This window comes from Eptatretus burgeri, chromosome 6, assembly GCF_056783735.1.
Source record: "Eptatretus burgeri isolate ZD-2024b chromosome 6, Ebu_testis_v1, whole genome shotgun sequence".
In the NCBI taxonomy this organism is placed as follows: Eukaryota; Metazoa; Chordata; class Myxini; order Myxiniformes; family Myxinidae; genus Eptatretus; species Eptatretus burgeri.
In genome coordinates this window covers 77,825,720-77,837,759 of record NC_140966.1, presented here as the reverse complement: position 1 = coordinate 77,837,759, position 12,040 = coordinate 77,825,720, and the positions used below count along the sequence as shown (strand labels likewise).

General features: G+C 49.7%; 1 long non-coding RNA gene across 2 annotated transcripts in view; it reads left to right on the top strand.

Annotated features, from left to right (window-relative positions):
* The window catches only part of LOC147025126 (uncharacterized), a 44,060-nt gene extending 42,877 nt beyond the window's left edge, over positions 1 to 1,183 (top strand). For both annotated transcript variants that reach the window (XR_015059361.1, XR_015059362.1), the window contains exon 2: positions 1,034 to 1,183. This is a non-coding gene — a long non-coding RNA (uncharacterized LOC147025126). The remainder of the gene's footprint in view (positions 1 to 1,033) is intronic.
* Positions 1,184 to 12,040: the final 10,857 nt, after the last annotated feature.

Here is a 12,040-nt window from a genome sequence, read left to right as displayed (position 1 = left end):
TGCGTGCGTGCGTGCGTCACCATGGACCGATGTCAGAAAGCTTTTCAAGTTGAAAGAAAGAAAGTTCTATACTCAGTACTGTGCACAGCACATTTTAAACGTGGGCAATCTCAGTGGTTATCATTGATCATACTGAACAGCCTGGTGGTGACCTCGAGCTTAGTAATTAGTACTTAGTGGTTTGGGTGGCTGGCTTGGGATCTTAAGGCCCTGAGTTTGAAGCCCATTTGCTGCTGAATTAACAGCAGGTGGGGTTGAAGCAACCCGTCATCCTTCCAAGTTTGGCGAAATGAGTACCAGTTTACTGGTATGGGGCACTGCATCAGCAGCATAGTTGTGCCCCAACAAACTGTTAGCAACCTGGCAGCCAAGCTGCTATATGCAAGAAGAGGAAGATGAAGAAGGACAAGAAGATCATACTTAACAACTGCATCTGGCTCATTTCATGGGCGGGTTATATTGAGTACCTCTCAGAATGCAATAGAAGCGGAAATAACTTATTGCTCGACAACATAATCTCTCAGTAATAGTAAACCAAATCTAGTGATTCAGGGAGTTTGAAAACAAAGAAAGCAAAATATTGCTTAGCATGGGTAGAGTTGTAATGATTTATGAAAAATATGATACAATATTTCGTTATTTCATAAAATGCAGCAAATTAAGCATCCACTTGTTAGTTTACACATAAAAGGTGACGACTGTAGTGCAGCGCAGGTGTTACGTACAACACAAGGAAAACAGTTTGTGGGATCAACGGCAGTGAGGGTTCAAACCCAAGAACACAATTCAAAGGTGGTGAAGTCCAATCATGGAAAACCTTTCCCCGGTAACAAATGGAGAACGATTACCCACAACTCATCGCTCGTAACCAGTTTACTCTGTCACATCGGAGGAGGAACAAAACCTACCTGCATTTTCACACTTGCATGAGGTTTCGTTTTGCTTGCCTGGCGAGACCAAGTCCTTTTCCTCTTCCCCACACTCCTCCCTTCTGCCCTCGTCATTTATGTGTTACCCTTATCTCCCTGCACAGAACTCTGCGGCTCGATCTACTTCTGAAATAATATCTCAATGCTGGAGCACTGGGGTTTCAGCACGACTTCATTGCGATTAGAAGACTCATGTCAAAAACACACTCAACAGAACCACGAAATGTATCCAAACAAAAAAAAAAAACATGCAGGTAACTGTTTGTAAATGTAGATTCCTATGATTGAACTCGTATTTACACTTTTGTAAATTATTTCTCAACTTTCACCTTGGTTGATGCTGTGTACATATTGCTTTTTTTTGTGTTTTTGTTTTTGTCATATTTTTGCTTTTCACCTTCACTTTATAGTTGCCATAAAACTCAGGAGGAGCTTGCACATACATTTCAGGTAGGACAAGGACAGGTGGTGACAATATACAGATTCATACGGTTTATGGGATTTGCACCTGGGATTCCAGTTTCGGAGTCAAGTGCTCAAATGGAGATACCAAACAGACTAAGCCTCAAGGAGACAGAGAGCATCTTGATAGTCTCTACCCAAGACCCAAGAATCCATGGAGATCTATTTCGCAGGAAGTGGTTGTTGAGAACCTGGTAATGACATTTAAAGGTTATTGGTTCACGAAAAAAATAAGTGACCACTATATTCGTTATTGTTGTGTGTCTGTTGGGTTGTCGATGTAGTCGAAAATTATTTTTTTTTGAGATTTGTTCTGCCCTTATCAGAATTTAAAATGGCGATTTTCAGTAAATACAATGGCGATTTCGATGAAACTTGGTTTTTAGGTTCATACCATGACCAAGTTGTGTGCAAATGAGAACCGTTGCTATGGACACCACCGTTGCCAAGCAACGGGACTTTGAAATCTTTGAAAAATAATTAAAAAAATTATTTTTTTCAAAAATCGGGCCACGAGCAAATGTGGGCAGTACATTCAGCCATATTGTCAAAATTTTCCAGCCGAATCCTATGAAAACTGTCGCAGAAAATAGACTTTGAATGAACCCTGGTCGAAAACAATAAAAAACGAAGTTCGTTATATCTCAGAGACTATGAGTCAGATATGCATGAAACTGGTATGGTAGGTTCATGGTATGTCCTAGTTATGTGTGAGAAAGAACCGTTGCTATGGACCCCTCTGTTGCCGAGCAACGGCCGAAAAACCTCTAAATGTGGGGGTATTTTAACGAAAAAACAATCTGCAGCATTAACCCTTGAGCTAGAATCATGAATTTTCTGTGCTTAATCCTCAGGTCATTCCCCATCGAACGGGCCCATCGCGTCAGGTTCTATTGGGTAGTCAAGTACCCATGTCCGCCTACCAGCTTGTCTGTCTGTCTGTCTGTCCCGAGCATAGCTCCGTGGATTTTGATCCGATCCTGACAAAATTTTGGTGGGAGGTTTATATCATCATCTAATTGTTTTCCTGAAAATGGGCGTGGTCCGCCCATTATGGGCGGAGCCACGCCCAAACAACATGTGTTTTTAGGGGGTATCCGATTTCAATTTGCATCTCCTCCTAGGGGGTTTGTCAAATCTGACAGGGGTTTCGGTATTTGGTTAGCCCAATGGCACCTGCATAGCCCCACGGAGCTCGATTTTTCATTTTCGTCACAAGGTCACAAACTTAGAAAATTGCGAATTTTGACGTAAAAAATTTTTCTCCGAGGGGTTTGTCGAATCTGGCAGGGGTTTTGGTATTTGGTTAGCCCAATGGCAACTGCATAGCCCCACGGAGCTCGATTTTTCATTTTAGTCCTAAGGTCAAGGTCACAAGATCAAGGTCACAAGGTCATGAACTTAGAAAATTTCGAATTTTGACATAAAAATCAAATGACCGCCCAAACTTTGAGAGCTAGGATGACAATAATTTTTAATGCATAATCTTGAGGTTATTCCCCACCTAAAGTCTTGAAACCATTTTGTTCTATCTCGAACACCTTGCCCGTGGCGCCCCCTTCAAGTTTGTTTTTACGCTGATTTCATCAAAGTATGCATAATCCGAGGAGTGCAAAATTCCATATAGCCTATATGACGTTATATTGTTCTTGGAATGTTCCAGAGGAAGTTTTTCACCAAAGGTCATAAACCTTGACCTTTGACCTTTAAAGTTCACAAAGGTCAAATTTTCAAAGTTGTGGGAATTGAACTGGGTTTTCGACCTTCTTCAACGAACTAACTCCAATAAGCTATGTCCGCAACATTGTTTTGTGACCTTTAAAGGTTATGCAAAGGTCAAATTTTTAAAGTTGTCAAACGAAACCGGGTTTTTGACATTTTGCCTGTCCTCGTACCACATCATGTTGATCATTTTTATATCTTGGTCAAACATTATCACGTTGTCTCATCCTTGACTTCTGAAACGATCTACATCGTCAAATACCGCTCGTGAACCATCGTCGTCTTCAGACTTGTAATTATTTTTTTAATGTTGTTCATGTCCCAGTGAACAATAAAACTCATTTGTTGATTGCGAACGTAAGCATGAGTCACATTTGCTCTACGGCAAGGATACGGCGGCCGTACCCCCCCCCCCTGAATTGACAGAAATGTGCGGCGTCCGCAGAGTTTTTGAGGTGGCCTCTAGAGTGTACGAGGTGCAGTGGGACGCCAGAAGCACGCGGGCCAGCATCAACTCCGCTTTATTGCGCGACCAGAAGTACACTCCTGCCACCCCTAGCGGGCGAGGCATGATATACGAAAACCCAATCACGTGACACAGCACACTCCTTCCCTCGTAAAATGACCCGTCACATGATGAATGGACAATCACAACATGACCATCTGAAACCCATCAACACTCATAATCCTCCAAATACCGCGGCCGCACCCTGACCCGCCTCGGACGGGCAGCGCCACCAGACAGCCCAGGCTCAGACGCCTCCCGGCTCGGTCGAGGTGACACCCTCGCCGGACTCGCACTTTCCGCAACACCAGCTACCCCCGACTGCCCAGCCTGCTCGACGTCCCCGGGTAGGACGGCATCAGGCGAAGACCCCCTTGGCGTCGGCCCAACCAGCCCAGGCGATACAACGTCAGGCGCGGCGATACTACCGGTGGGGGTCCCGCATCGTTCGGCCCGGGGAGGTGTGGGGGGGGGGGGGGTGACGCTGAACAGCGATCATGCATTTGGTCCACGTGCCGCTTCCACACATCCCCACCATCAGTCCGCACCATGCAATTCGCCGGCCCCAGCACCACAGAGACCACCGCCGGCACCCATTTGGAACCGTGGAAATAATCGCGCACCATTACCCGCTGCCCCACCTCGAAGCTGCGCAGCTGCATCGGACGCGACATTGCCCCACTCCCCGACCCTCCAGGTCGCAGCAAATCCAGCCTGGACCGCAAAGCCCGTCCATAGAGACGAATGGCAGGCGAATCACCCGTGACAGGATGAACTGCGTTCCTGTAATGGAGCAAAAAGACATCGACCACCGTCTGCACAGGTGCAACACCCCCCCCCCCCTGCGCAAAGCCCACTTCAACATCTTGACAAACGACTCAGCTTGGCCATTCGTCTCAGGATGATACGTTGCGGACCTTAGATGTCGAATACCATTTTGACGCATAAACTCATCAAATACACCCGCGATGAACTGCGGACCATTATCAGAGACCAGGATCTCCGGCAACCCTTTATTAGCAAAGATCGTCCGCAGTTTCTCTACTGTAATGTTTGCTGATGTATGCTGCATTACTACAACCTCCGGCCATTTAGGGAATGCATCGATCACAATCAAAAACATTTTGCCATTAACCGGTCCCGCAAAATCTACATGGACCCTCTGCCAAGCTTGGTCTGGCACAGGCCAGAGACCCGAAGCTCGACGCGTGTTATCAGCATCTGTCTGGCACGTGGCGCAACGCTTAACCAACTGCTCAATGTCTTTGTCCAACCCCGGCCACCACAACAGGCTACGAGCAAGACTCTTGGTCTTCACGATGCCAAGGTGACTGACATGCAGTTCTTCCAAACACCGCTGCCTGAACTTCGGTGGAATCACCGTTCTCATTCCCCACATTACGCACCGTTGGACCAACGACAGCTCCGCTGCGCGTGACGTGAAAGGTTGAAATGCCGGTGTCGAAGGCAGATCGCTCCAATTCCCCGTAGAAATCGCCTGGACGACACGGGCAAGCACCGGATCACGAGCCGATTCCACCACGACCTGCCTGGCCGTGACCGGCCCGCTTTGGACCTGGCCCAGCGCGAACACATCGACCAGGTCGCCCAACTCAGACGCAGCTGGACCCTCCGCACACGGCAAGCGAGAGAGCCCGTCGTAGTTAGCATGCTTCTCAGTGCTTCGGAACTGAATATCATTATCGTAAGCACCCAGAAACAGACACCACCGCTGTATTCGCGCGGCTGCTACCACCGGCACTCCGCGTTCGGGTCTCAGGATGAATTGAAGCGATTTGTGATCCGTCTGCAAAGTGAAATGCCGCCCCAGCAGGTATTGATGAAACCTCCGCACACCCCAGACGAGGCTGAGAGCCTCACGCTCAATCTGGGCATATCCGCGCTCTGCTGTGGACAGGGTCCGGGAAGCAAAACAAACAGGCCGCTCGGAACCATCGTCCATCCTGTGGGAGAGCACTGCCCCGATGCCATATGCAGAGCTGTCGCATGCCAATAGGAACGGACGCACAGGCTCGTAGTGTACGAGGACCGTATCCTCTGTGAGCAGCCGCTTGACGCGGTCGAACGACGCCTGGTGTGCAGGCCCTCAGGCCAAGCGCTCGTCCTTCCTGAGCAACCGCGTTAACGGCGCAAGTTGTGAGCTGAGCCCGCGCACGAACCTTTGGTAATACTGGGCCATACCAATGAACAAGCGCAGCTGCGTCTTGTCGCGAGGCGGTGGCATGTGCTGAATCGCCTCCACCTCCGAGGACCTTTCAACAGCCCCTCCGGCGTGATGATGTGCCCGAGGTATTCCAAGCGCTGCTTGAAGAACGCGCACTTGTCCCTGTTCAAGCGCAGGCCGCACGCTTCCAGCTTCGTCAGCACTTGGGCAATGTTCGCAAGGTGCTCGTCCGCCGTTTTCCCCGCAATGAGCACATCATCCAGGTAGGTCTGAGCGGGCAGGCCAATGCAAACCTGATCCATGGCTTTCTGCCACAAAGCAGGGGCCGAAGCAATCCCAAAACAGAGTCGGGTATATCGATAGAGTCCTTGACACGTGTTGATTGTAAAAAGTTCGCTACTCCCGGGATCCATTGCCAGGTGAAAATATGCATCACACAGGTCTAGCTTCGTGAAGTATTGACTCCCCGCCAATCGCGCATATATTTCATCGATTGACGGCAATGGATATTGCTCCACGCTGAGCCCCGGGTTAACCGTGGATTTGAAGTCCCCGCACAATCGGACGTCTCCATTCCGTTTCAGCACCGTGACAACCGGGGTGGCCCAATCCGAGCACGACACCCGTTCGATCACTCCACAGGCCTCCAGCCTATCCAGTTCACCCTTGACCTTGTCCCGCAGGGCATACGGCACTGGACGCGGTTTACAAAACCGAGGAACCACCCCCTCCTTCAAGAAGAGTTTTGCCTCCATGCCCTTGAGTTTCCCAAGGTCGTCGCTAAACAACCCTTGATGTCTTTGAAGAATCTCCTCCAACTGATCCTCCCACTGGCTCGGCACAGGTTGCACAAGGTGAACTGCGGCCCAGTCTAGCCTGATGCGGGCCATCCAATCTCGGCCGAGGAGAGACGGCCCCCTCCCCCGCACGACGTACACCCGAAGCGTGGCGACCTGGCCTTGATACCGCACAGACACGTCTGCCATCCCGACTGGCGTTATCTTCTCGCGGGTGTACGTGAACAGTGTGAGGTTGGACCTGATAAGCTTCAGGCCGTTGAGTCTACGTGCGGTCTGTTCGCCGATGAGCGACACCGCTGCTCCCGTATCGACCTGGAACGTGATCGGCGTTTCGTTCACTTCGACTTCCACCGTCATCGGGCGCGCCATCGCCGGGCCAATTGAAAACAGGCTCAACAACGGCCGCTGGTTCCGCCCCGAGTCACTTCGCACATCGCCGTCCACGACCTTAACGGTGGCCGGTGCCCCATGGCACACGTGCGCCAAATGACCCACCTTGTGACAATTCAAACACACGTTGCCTTTACACGGGCATGCACGGCGCAGGTGTCGACCTCCACATCCCAAGCATGTCCGCGGGGTCACCTCGCCGCACGCGCGGCCGCGCGGCGATGTCCGACCCGCATCGAAGGTCGTGCGCGCATCCCAGGGTGCCCGCGACCCCGTGTGGCCGGTGATGGCTCGAACATCCCCGCGAGTCTGCTCGACCGCTGTAGCCGTGCTGACCGCCGAGTCGAATGTAATGGCTTCATCCTCCAGCCGTAAAACTGCTGAAACCATCTTCGCATCTCATAAACCAGCAATAAAACGATCTCTGAGCCGAGCTGGCCGTGAACTTGCAGGCCACGGAAGAATGCTTAATCCACGCCACGAAATCAGCGACGTGCTCCTCTGCCCCTTTCGAGAGGCGATTGAACTGGTATCGAGCGAGCTGTAATGACTTCTCCGGCGCCATGTGTGCTTTCATTTTCTCCACAATGTCCCGAAACGACAGCTCGTCATCCCGGGGCCTGTTCAGTGCCACCAAATCACCCAGTAGCCAATAATGCTCTGGCGAAAGCGAAGCGAGCAAGATCGACTTCTGTTTGCTCTCGTCGACCACATCGTTCGCGCGGAAATAGCATTCCAATTGCTCCGAAAACAATTCGAAGTCGTCTCCGTCGAAAACGGGCACAAGTCCGTATTCAACCATCCTCGTCGCCAACTAGAGTGTACGAGGTCCAGTGGGACGCCAGAAGCACGCGGGCCAGCATCAACTCCGCTTTATTGCGCGACCAGAAGTACACTCCTGCCACCCCTAGCGGGCGAGGCATGATATACGAAAACCCAATCACGTGACACAGCACAGCCTCAGGGTGGCCTTACGCCATATGGCTACATTTTACAGGCCGTAGGAGTCTTCGTGGAATTAAAGTGCGGAGTTATAACTTTTTTCATTTCTTGGTTTGCTGTAGCAATTCGACAAGCCGTAGCCATGACGTAGATGTTCCACGTCGACCGTACGTAGGGCGTACACAAAAAAATGAAACCATATATTGGTCTTTGATTTGATGTCACATGGTGACCTTAGGGCTTCCCTGCGGCGGCGTTATAATTTTCAAGGCAGACGCAAGGTAGCCTCAAGGTGCCCGCAAGGCGACCGCAGGGGGGCCCTAAGGCGAACGTGCGGTCAGACGGACGGTAACGAGTGAATATATATACCAGTTCTTTTTCATATGTATATCATATCTTATATCTGTCATGTAGATTGTGGAACAGGTTATATTCAGATGGCGCTGGTTGTTCCTCAAGGGCAGAGGCTGGGCTACCTGCGCACGATAAGAATTCATTGATAAAATGATAAAATTCATGATAAAAAAAATTCATTTTTCATTGATAAGAGCCTACGGAAGCCGCACGAATAACGCAAGCCCACCGTACGCCCTACGTACGGTCGCCGTGGAACACATCTACGTCATGGCTATGGCTTGTCGAATTTCTCGGGCCAACCTAGAAATGAAAAAAGTTATAACTCTGTGCTTTAATTCCACGGAGACCCCTACGGCCTGTAAAAGATAGCCATATGGCGTAGGGCCACATGAGGCCACCTCAGAAACTCTGCGGCTGCCGCACGTTTCTGTCAATTCAGGGGGGCGGGGGGGGGTACGGCCGCCGTATCCTAGCCGTAGAGCAAATGTGACTCATGCTTAACCTACCTGGAAGCACATCTCACATGCCGCTTGGAGACTGAGCATTGCAGTTACATAGGTAATTTGCAACAACTAAAACCGTTGATGACCAAGGTAAAATGCCAGTAAAAAAAAAAAGATATACCCAAAGGAGAATGTATGATAAATAATTGACCTGATGTTATATATTTATTTAACGTGAACACCCTCTCCCGAAGGGAGCGACAGGAGGGGTCATGTTGTCATCCTCTCTGGGGTGTGTACTTTGCAGTTGATATAGTCTCCGGTCCGTTTTCAAGCTCCACAAAATGCCACGATAAGCTATTTATACACGTTAACACAGCGTTTGTTCAGGAGGAGAAACTTCATTGGGGAGAGGGGATATTATTGTCATATGAGCTGTGGAGCGCAAGCCCCAGAAAAGGGGAGGGGAATGCATAAGGGAAAGGAGTGGATTGAAGCAAGGCCGGAACCTGGGCTCCGGACCGTGCTGAGTGACGTTGCGTGCTGTGCTATTCATTAAAGCTATTCGTCTCCTAACTCGAGACTTAAATTCGATATATTACATGGTGGCAGGGAAAAGCAAACCTACAAACCCGATGTAAGGATTTTTTTAGCCAAGCGCACAATAGTAGACAGGCCTATGATGCCATGCATGGATTGGACTAGTGCCAACTTTGGTGAAGCCTTCGAGCTATTCAGCAAGTGTACCCAGCTGCACTTCTCCATGAAGGATGTAGCAGGTGACAAAACAAATAGACCACATTCTCCTGCTATCAGGCGAGGAAGGTCTGAGACGCCGCACTTCGTGTGACCTTGGTAATGCCGACGGCACAAGGCCTAACACTGTGACGCCAGGGATTGTTTGGCAGTGTTTTAAAGCTGAGTTGAAATCCCAGGCCAATTTCCAACTCACTCATTTCTGCCTATAACGATTCAAGCAAGACGACAATGAAACCATGGACAATTTCATCTCCATATGCTGCCAGCAAGCAAGCAAGTACAAGTTCAAGACCTCCGAAGTGGATGAACACATAATAGAACAGCTCATTGCGGGGATGCGGTATCAGGAGCTACAGAAAGAGCTCCTCAGAAAGGACTCTCTCACGCTGGACAAATCCGTGGAAAGAAGTTGGGTGCATGAGGCTTCTGTCACTCACATACAGCAGTTCACCCAGACACAACAGGCAACTAATTTCATCCACACCATTGGGCGCCACCCAAAAGAGTGCCGCTTGTGTGGAAGACAACATCAACCCCAGCCCCACTACTGATACCAGCATGGAGCTCGACTGACGAAGCATGCGGGAAACAAAACCACTGGAAGGCTGTTTGTCTCTCGAGATCGAGGTAACAACAAGGCCAGCAGAAAACCCACCCAGGGACCACAAATCGTTCCCCCAAAAGCCCATTCACATCCTGGAGAGAGACTAAGAACCCGACAGGGCCTGTGATACATTGAGCTTCACCAAAATCAAAATCCACAGCCAGACCATCGATTCCCGGCAAGAGATTTTCACCGACTTGGCCATTTCATGACCTGAGTGAGCTGGTGTTCACTTCCTGAGGGTCAAGGTCGACACTAGTGCAGAGGGTAATACCTTGCCCCTACGGATATACAAGCAAATGTATCCCAAGACGTCAACTCATCCGGGCTACCACTTCCTGGCCATGTTCAAGAGAAACCTCAGACAATACTGATGGCCTACAATGGCTCGCACATTTGGTTTGCCCACCTGTAGGAACCTTCAACTTGTCACTCTCCACTGCTCGATGAAGGAGAACTGTGCAAGCAATGAGCCAGTCAACCCATTGGATGACCTGCTTGCCACATATCCGGACCAATTTGACAATATCGGCAACTTCTCAGGTCAGTATCACATCGTGGTAGACCCAACGTGCCCACTGTAATACACGCACCATGTCGATGCCCCATCCAGATGATGGATGAAGTAAAGTCAGAACGAGACATAATGCTGAGACAGTGTATCAGACGAAAGGTCAACAAGCCGACAGACTGGGTCAGCAGTCTCATTGACATGCGGAAAGCAAACTGCAAACTTAGACTATGCCTGGACCCAAAAGACTTGAACCATGACATCAAGAGGTGCTACCACTGTACTCCCACGCTCGAAGAGCTGACACATAAGTTTGCAAGCTCAATGGTTTTCTCCAAGCTGGATGCCAAAAATGGGAATTGGTCAATCAAGCTTGATCATCCCTCCAAGCTGCTCATGACTTTCAGCTCACCACATGGTTGTTACTACTTCCAGATAAAGCCTTTTGAACTTGTGATGTCCCAGGATCTCTTCCAGGCCAAGATGGACCAAATTCTTGACAAATGCCCAGGTGTCATCAGCATTGCAGATGATGTTGCTGTCTATGGCCAAATGGAGCAAGAACATGATCAAAACCTTCACTACCTCATGAGAGCAGCTGCCAGATTCGGCCTTCAATTCAACAGTGACAAATGCAACATCAAAAAGTCACAAATTCAGATTTTCGGTCTCATCTTTGACCAACAAGGTGCTCAACCAGACCCAGGAAAAGTGTACGCGATCCAGAGCCTCCCAGACCTGAAAACCCTCTGCGAACTTCACAAGGTGCTTGGGATCATCACCTATATGGGCCCCTTAATACCAAAGCTGGCTGACCTCACAGTTCCCCTTCGCAAACTGGTGAATTCAGAGCAACTAGAATGGACAGCTAGCCACAGCCAGGCTTTTCAAAAGTTCAAGGACACCATCTGCCGTGAGACCTGCCTAACCTATTTCAACCCAAGGAAATCCATGACATGACAGGTCAATGCCTCCAAAAAGGCCTTGGGGCTTGCCTAATGCACGACAACAAACCTATCACCTTCATGTCAAAGTGCCTGCCTGAGGTGGAGCAACAACATGCCAACATCGAGCATGAGATGCTATCTGCCATGTTCGGGTACAAACACTTCCACACCTACTATATGGTCGCCCCTTCATTGTCGAGAATGACCACAAGCCCCTGGAAGTGTTCAGCTTGAAAAATATGACTGCCACCCCACCCCGACTGCAACAGATGTGGCTGCGGTTGCAGGCGGATGGCACACGCATCAGGTACAAATCTGGCAAAGACATGATCCGAGATGATGGGCTGTTTCAATTGCTGACACGAAAACAAACATCAACCATCCAGCTCGATGTGAAAGTTGAGCACATCCAAATCAGCCATCAGAAGATACAGCAGATGCAGCAAGTCACAGACGTAGATGCTTTCCTAACCACACTCAGGAA